The 8,976-nt window shown below is 27.4% G+C and overlaps 2 long non-coding RNA genes across 3 annotated transcripts; one reads left to right on the top strand and one right to left on the bottom strand.

Moving 5' to 3' along the window:
• Positions 1-534: 534 nt before the first annotated feature.
• On the bottom strand, positions 535-2,831 carry LOC112592458. Its single transcript, XR_003114555.1, has 3 exons — positions 1,905-2,831; positions 832-1,007; positions 535-581 (listed from the first exon to the last, which is right to left on the bottom strand). It is a non-coding gene; the product is annotated as an uncharacterized LOC112592458 (long non-coding RNA).
• Positions 2,832-3,238: 407 nt separating this feature from the next.
• Positions 3,239-8,278, top strand: LOC112592459. 2 transcript variants are annotated; one of them, XR_003114557.1, is made up of 6 exons: positions 3,239-3,477; positions 3,550-3,764; positions 3,835-3,940; positions 4,228-4,394; positions 4,460-4,542; positions 7,981-8,278. It is a non-coding gene; the product is annotated as an uncharacterized LOC112592459 (long non-coding RNA). The 2 variants fall into 2 exon arrangements; XR_003114556.1 differs by having other exon boundaries at positions 3,609-3,764; positions 7,981-8,277.
• The last annotated feature ends 698 nt before the right edge of the window (positions 8,279-8,976 follow it).

Raw genomic sequence — 8,976 nt, 5'->3', positions numbered from 1 at the left:
CTAAAATCAATTACTTTCAAGCGCTTTATGGAGAGTAATAACAATGCGTAAATGAAAACATAATTTTTAAACTACTATGTGTTCTGAATCTAATGGTATTAGTTTAAGAGTTGTGAATTTAATATTGACTATAATATTATATAATGACATTTTGATTATTCATGTATTTGAAATATGAATGTGTTATATAATAACGATTTATTTTTCTGAATCTAATATTTATGGTTATAATGTTGTAAATTCAAAACTGGTTGTTTTATAACTTTTGATATTTTTAATTTTTTTATTATGGGTTATTAGTTTTGTATTAAATTAAGAATAATTATTCAAATTTGAGATGATTTTTATGTTATTGATTGTGTATTAAATATTTAATTCTCAGTCTCATGTTTTTCTTATTGATGGAACACTATCATTCATTATTTCTATATTAGTTTGTTTTATCGTTTTAAGCTAATGGTGTTCATGCTCTACTTTCAATAGATTTTAGATATATTTCATTGACAACTTAAAACTTAACTTTAGTGTGTGTACCTGTTAAATTGGAATTACTTTGTGGGCTTAACTCCTGATTTACTCATCTATAATAACAAAATGAGAAGTTAATTTAAGCAACACAGGAATCTGTTTGGTACATAAGAATTGATAGATTACTAAGTCAAAGTAGATTTACATTTCAAACAAATCAATTTACTTTTTTCAAATGGTCGTAGGTATACTGATAATCTATGTTGCGCATAGTTATAGTATTGAAACTAATAAATGGAAATATTGGAAACAAGTCTTAACAACAGTTACACACACCGACATGTACAAAATCACACTGCTTACAATTATCTTATAATTAACGGCTTCTCGAACTCCAATGTGATGATAACAACTTGTCGGATGTTAACGTTTGACAATTCCCAAGTGTGATTTTGACAACTCGCACGCAAACCTTCTGAGGTTCCACACAGCATTAATACGCCTGGCATAGTATGTTACGTATCATTACTGGATTATTCCTGAAATAACACGCAGGCAACAGTTGTTCTTTCGACAATTCATTTTTCCTAATGCTGCTGGTATTCTCATAGGACACTTAGTATTTATTATACTTACTCGGGTAGATAATATGTTTTTTTAATTTTCGTAACCGTAAGTACTTTGTCATTTACCCCAGGGGTCAGCAATCTTTTTAACCACACGGGCCATTTTTTTTTTCAATTGTTCATCAAGGTCCACATTAAAAAAAAAAAATTACATATTATGATACAATACTTATAATTGTATTGCTATTATGAAACGGTTAGATTAGATTTTATTTATAAAGGAAAAAGAATTATATAATATTGAAAATTATATGAAAAATGTTATTGAACAAAAGTAAAACACAAAAATTAACCACCTTTGTACGGGCCATCAAAAATTGCTCTGCGGGCCGCGGGTTGCCGACCCCTGATTTACCCGATGCGACACTGAGTATCTACCAACGGTAACGAAACTTTTATCTTTGTGGTAATAATAATGATAAAATACAATTTTATGAGCCATGAGACCATAATGTAAATTACGAGAGTATATAAAATCGAGTAAATTTAATTGTAAAAGAATAAACGAAAATTATACGACAAAGTGATGATAATTTACTAACCGTTTCGTCACATTTTAAGCATAATTCATCAACATAATTTCCACACACAAGAAACCCCACGGCTCCTTCACACGGTTACCGAGAATAATATGATAATAATAATATTATATAATTTTTATTAACAAATATCCACATAACCGACAACACCTGTCACCTAAGAACGATTACCGGATGTATGCTAACAATAATTATATAAATGTACAAAAAGAATACCAGCCAGGGCGATTTCTTATAAATTATGATTTATGATACAAAGGAAATACGTTACCAATATTACACACTTGTGTGATACGTCCCTCGTGTCTTTTAAAGACGAAATGGCAGATCCATTTTTTCACTCTCTGTTGGTGTTAAAACTGCGTATGAAATGAAACGTCACTGTTGAATTGCTTATTGGTTGACCGAACGAAGTCTGCGGCCGGTAGACACGAATACCTGTTTCGTCATTGAGTTCCTAAAAAATGGCAATCGGCCTCGACAGCTCATGATGTATTAGGATGAGTAAGAGTAACCAAAAATTAAAACCGTGACATCTCACATATAATGCATAATAGAACTGTACATACAGTATTGGCGGAGACGTCTCTCAGTAGACGGTGATTACAAAATACAGTTAATCTGCGATATAACGACACTCGGTATAATTACTACTATTTCTATTTAACGGACGAAACTATCGTCCCTTTGAGAATATCGTTGCATCGTTCCATATACCAATATCAATATAACGAACATTTTCCCATGTCCCTTGAAAATCTTTTTGGTTGTAACACTTAATAAATAATAAAAGCTGTGTTAAAAAATGATTTTGATAATGCTTACAGGACGGCTGATACATTAAAACCAGGTACGGGTTTAGTCTTACATAGGCTATTTATCAAAGATAAATCTAAATCGCATCGATTAATGCGGTTAGAACGCGTTACTGTTTTAGTAATCTTTATCGTCACCACTGTAGCGTCTGTAGCACTAATAATAAGGAAGGCTAATTTTTTATCCATTTGAACTACCTATATAGCCGGTTATCGGTAAAGGCACTAGGTTCAGCTATATAAAATTATGATACCATAATCGTATTCTAAAATTGAAATCTAGATTTCAAACGTGGATGTAAATATATCTAGGTACACACAATCTTTTTACATAAATAATAATCAAAACAAAAAACTGCGATTCTTAGACAAATCTGTTATAATATATTGATTACAAAACATCATTGACAAAGATTCAATGAAGCTTAATGTAATTGTAAATATTAATAACAATACGTATGTAATTATTAAAGAAAAATTAATATTTTAACATAGATAATAACCACTTGTAAAATGTTATGTTTTCAGAGGGACTTAAGATTTTTGATGCGACTGCATAATACACAGCTCGGTATACTGAGTAAATAAAATTGTAGAACAAAAGTGTTCGTAAGATTAGGTACTCAACAATTTTTCGAAAATTCAAATTTTTATGCCTCGATGGGTTCGATGTATTTGACGTTTGTATCAGTTGTATCACGATTCACAGCTGTAGATACTAATTAGTGATAGCCGTGGCTTGTATCAGTAGTGTGATAATATACTATCTGACAATGAGATAAAATATTATTATAAGCATTATTATTTATTTGTAAAATATATATATTTTTTTTTTCACACATCGACCATCGGCTATTAGATCCCAAATTCTTGAGTGCTCTACATAAACTAATATTTATGCTGCAATATGACTACTAATGCCAAATCGTTCATGAATTACGACACATGTCACACAGTCTACACTACAAATTGGACGGTTCGCTTGTGTATAAGTACTAACAGTAAATAAGTCTATGCGCTAAGATTTAGGTAATCATTGTTTTCCGTTAAAAAATTATCGTTAATCTAGTTAACCAATGATGTTGTGTTACTTTATATCAGTCACACGAAAAGTTGTATAAAGTAACAGTATCAGATAACTACTTATTTTTTGCTGTCAGTTGTGGTGTTCAGTCAACAAAGTATTTTGGTAACCAATCCGAAATCGAGTTCATAACGATCCTCTTTTTCTTTTCTCATACACGCCATGTTTCACATTCATGGAGTCAGCGAGCAGAGCAGTCAATTAAAACAAACATTTCCAGATCATTCAATGAGTATATCCATTCACAATATATGCTAAAATCTTTTCATAACATATTCATTTCAACTTTTTGAAAATTTTAGGTGTAAACATGAAAAACAACAGCACATTATACACACAAAAAAAAAAGACAATGAAAATAACAAACTGAAAATTGTATGTTGTTCAAAATGTTGACCAAAATTATTCGTATGTATTTGTGATTTTGTCTTAACAAAGAATTGTGAATTATTCTGAAGTAAATAATAAATAATATCAGCTACATTTATATTTCTAAAAACTCAAATTGTTGTATAGTAAATTTTTTGCGTTAACCTGATGTTAAAACAAATTTATATTAGTATATAATTGTATAAATAATTTAAAAATTAACAAAAATTTTCTGTGATACCTTTTGTTTTAGGACTGTACATATTTTATACTGTTTAACATAATTTAATTATTTTAATTGATTAACGTACAATAACTAATTACAGAGACAAAAGAAAGCTGTATGTCTACCACACATTATTAAGCCGAATATGTCGTTGAAGTATTAAGTTACTTTCATTATCGCCACATAATCAACAGAGATTTGAAACCTGAAAATTGGTTACTAATAGTTATATGAAATTGGTTGGTTTGGATTTACAAAAAACTACATGTTAGTATAAAATACTATAAACTTAATAATATTTTTATATTTAAGATGTATTTAAATGTTTACAGAACAAAAGAAAAACCTGGACATTTTATAGAACGCAAGAATATATTGCCCCCTGTTATTCCTAACAGAGTTTATAATTCTTTAGGTATGTATGTTTGAACTGAATTACAAAAAAAAAAAATTATCAGCTGGAAAAAAATATTAATTATTTTATTATTGATTTTAATTGACACTTAGATATAGCAATAAAATTTAACAAACTATTTGTTTATTAAAAGTAACTTAAATTTTAAAATTTAATATATTCAATTTTAATATGTTGACATTTTCATCAATAGTTGATTAATAAAATACAATTTTATTTAAGTGTAATAACCAACTTAACTTAAACAAGTATTTTAGTACAGTGGATTCCGTTTAATGTGGACATATTGGACCAAACCCATTTGCTCACATTAAGCAGCTGCCCATAAAAATAAAAATTTGTTTAAAAATACAAAAATATTTAAAATCAAAAAGTATGTTCTTGTGTATTTTGCTTACATGAGCCTCACAATTAAAAAAAAAAAATATATTAAATTAATACATAAATGAATAGACAAAATAATAATGAATAATATTACATACTAAATAAAACACTATTTGGATGTGAAAGGTGTACAATATGTTGTAATGGCTTGTTGTCTAAGCCAGCGGTTCTCAAACTTTTTATTTCGCGTACCCCTTAAGTATATTATCAATCAGTCGCGTACCACTGAAGATTAAAAATCCTACCACCATGCGGCCTTCCACAGTTCGGCGTACCATCATGTAGTCTTTCGCGTACCACTAGTGGTACGCGTACCACAGTTTTAGAACCGCTGGTCTAAGCTGTTAAGTGTATATCTGGTTAACAAAATGGGCGCACGCTTCAAGCTTATCAGACAGATTATTTTTGTTGCCCTTTTGCGTGAAGAACTTCTGTAACAAATTAATGCATTTTTTAGTCTCTCTAGCTGTAATTGTTGGGTCAGAATTCAGATCATAGTCTTCTTCATCACCGAAGAACTTCCCTTTTTCAAAAAACATTTTGGACTATGAGTATGCAAATGTCTTCATTATCATCAAAGCAAGAAGTATTTTCATCAATATTTTTGAACTCTTTATGGTTTTTAACTGGTAAAAATTGTTCATTCAATTCTGAAGTTAACTCAGGCTGTGGATTAGAAAATCTTTAAAGAACGAAACACTTCATCATAGATGTGGAGTTATCTTTTTGTCTGATACAAATTGTATGGCTTGCAGTATGTTTATTTTGCCATTTATTTGGTTTGCAGTTGCAGCTAAATCAAATAGTCTTTCCCTCCAATCTTTTTAAGAATACAATTTATATTGTCGTATATTATATTGTGTGTACATATTAGTCATATTTTAATTCTATGATAAAATAAATATCACCTACATAAACCGAACCTAGTGCCCATATTATCCAGTTTTTTTAACCTTATTAGTAAGGCCCGGATTTCAATGCAAAATGCATATTTTTTTAGTTGATCTTACACAGTGCGTTACAAGTACATAATCCGTTTCATGTAACGAGGGTTTCATAGCTACACATTTTATATTGCATTTTTTTTTTTATATATTTTGATGTTTTTTAATTTTTAGCATTGGGTTATTTTGTTGGTTTTTAATGCATATATGTTCAATATACTATACAAATTTAGCCAATTCAAAATATTATCTAAAAATATATTTTTTTTTTTTTTTTTTTTATTAATCTAAAATATAACTAGGTCATTAGTATAAGAATTTTTGTTAAAAGTTATATTGTTAGTATTTACATTTTTTAATATTAAATTTAATTATAAATTCAGTTTTTAAGAATAAAATTAAGTTTTTTTTGTCTTGTGGGTTTGGTTCAAGAGCTTGACAGATTTGTTCGGAGATGTTGAATTGGTTTCTATACTGGTTGTATTTGTGACATTCAGTGATGATGTGGTTGACGGTTAAGAGAGCGCTGTATGAGTCGCATAGGTTACTCATTAAGTAGCTGTACGTTAGATGTGTGTATCCAATTCGGAGACGGTTTATTATTGTTTGTTCGGGATTTTTCCATAGGTTTATATTATTTTTTATTTTGTTAAGTTTGGTGTTAAGTTTGCGCCAGTGAGTGTGCCATTTGTTATTTGATTACAGGTTAATTTGTTCTTTGCGTTTACGAATGCAATAGAATTTATGGTTGCAGTTGATTAAAAATAAATTATTCAATTCTGTTTTTCTTTTATTTTATCTTAATTTATTATTGATTGTGGAGCGTCAACCATGTCCCATATTTGATCAAATTACAAATAATAAGTACAATAGGATTACTTAGAATTTAATTTTTAATATATACGTATTTTGGTATGTTTAGAATGAATAATATTTCTCCAAAACGGCCAAAATATTTGCAAGTCAACATTAATCAAATTTTCATTTTTCCTTTAATAAAATAATAAGAAATAATTAAATCTTATTTATAAATTTCAAATTGTATAAAAAATTATATATCATTTTTAAGTTCATTTTTGTGGAAAAAGGCATTTTTGGCTATTTTTTAGAGCATATTTATATGGTTTTAAATGCATTTAAATCTGGGCCCTACTAATAGTATACATTGGAATTGAGACCAGACCATTTTGTATATATTAACCAATGCCTATAATAGGCAGAATCCACTGTATTTAAAAATAAATATATGTTGGGTATAGAATTTGTACTGTTGTACTGCTCAGTAAAATAATTATTCAAATTCTAAAATGTATTTTTATTTGTGTTTTTTTGTACTTTTTATATTTTTGTATTGTTATTATTGGATTATAAATACCATTCATAAAAATGAAGATTACAACCTCAAATAAAGGTAGTGATAAATTGTGTTATGATTAGGGTAATACAATTTCAAAATTTTGTTAAAATTATGTATAAATATGTAGACCAATTAGTAATATAATTTTATACTTCAAAATTTATATTTTCTGAAATCTATAATATGTTATGCCTACTATTCCTACCAATTTTAGAAACAACAATATTTAGTATTAATGTAACCCCATCAGAGCTTGCATTAAAAAAAATAAATATTTTGTTATACGTTATTTACAATTAAAACATTATACAAATTTTGAGTTTATCGTCATTCAGAATTTAAACGTTATTCAACTTTTGCGTTTAACGTTATTCAGTGTTAAAATTTTTAGTATATTTTTAATTTATAACTATTAAATAATTGGAAATGAATTATTTCTTTTTATGATATACTATATATTATAACATTTTGAGTTATGTTTTGTTTGATGATATATCATATATTTTGCTAATCGTTATGTTTTGTTTTGCGTTATTGAATTATTTATGTTTATTGTTTTCTGTTATAATTACGTTTACAAATTTCAATCGTTTTTTGTCAAGTATAACGTTATAATCATAATGTTATTATAACGTTTGCAAGCCCTGAACCCAATGATTAGTAACTAGATTAGTAACTAAACATGTGTTCATATTTATTGTTACAAATACAAAATACTTAGCTTTAACTCATTTAATTTTTTTTTTTTTTCAGGGGTAATTCAGTTGAATGGATAACAGAATTTCAAAAACACAAAATATAAGATACTTATTTTTTATATAATTATATGTTACCAGAGTAGTCGATAATTTAGGAATTGTGTGATTTCCTAATTATTATTGACAATGACTGGAAAAAGATAGGCGATTTTGGATATTTCATAGTTCTATCAAAATTTTTGTATTATATTAAGTTACAAGCCCATTTTAAAACAAATGTATATATTATATCTTTAATTATGAAACATATCATCTATGTACAAGCCGGTTTCATGTTATAGTTTTTATTGCTTATAATAAAATTGAATTACAGTAAAGTATTTGTACTGATTTATTTTTGTACTAAGTATATAATATAAATTAATAGGTTTTTTTTTATCTAAGTTATAGATACTTAATATGGATGTTTGAAACGTTTGAAATACATCTATATAAGATTGGAAATAAATTCTTAAAAATCAAAATTATTGAATGTAACAGCTGTTATAGAATCAATGAGTTACGTACTCACACAGTAAAAAAATATCACTTTAGGAGGCAACTACAATAAATAGTATTCCAGAGGCACAAGGATATACTTGATATCATTGTAAAACAAAATATAATATAAACAGGTGTACTTGCAGATTAGAATCCAGAGATTTTAATTCTAAATGTTATAAAAGTTGTTATGTCAAAATAAAAATGAATAATCTTTATATTATGTCAGGGTAATTATGTATGATGAAGAAAGTAATATTTAAAACAAACAAATTAAATGAAGACATATCTAAGAAAAAAAAATCAAACACACTAAATGTTTTTTGTATTGTATTTTAATAATTTATTTGCTTTTCTTAAATATGTAATTTTACTGTGCACTGTATATCATTGATTGCTCTCGTTAGGAAATGACAACATGTATTAGGCAATGATATAATTTACTTCCCTTATTAAGAATGATCAATGTTTCTTAGAGTTAGTTGTCATTTCTTAAATGTCAATATTTCTA

The sequence above is a fragment of the Melanaphis sacchari genome, unplaced genomic scaffold, assembly GCF_002803265.2.
Source record: "Melanaphis sacchari strain LSU unplaced genomic scaffold, SCAv2.0 Contig1776_pilon_pilon, whole genome shotgun sequence".
Taxonomy (NCBI): domain Eukaryota; kingdom Metazoa; phylum Arthropoda; class Insecta; order Hemiptera; family Aphididae; genus Melanaphis; species Melanaphis sacchari.
The sequence above is the reverse complement of the archived record's forward strand: the minus strand, read 5'-3'. Positions and strand labels throughout refer to the sequence as shown.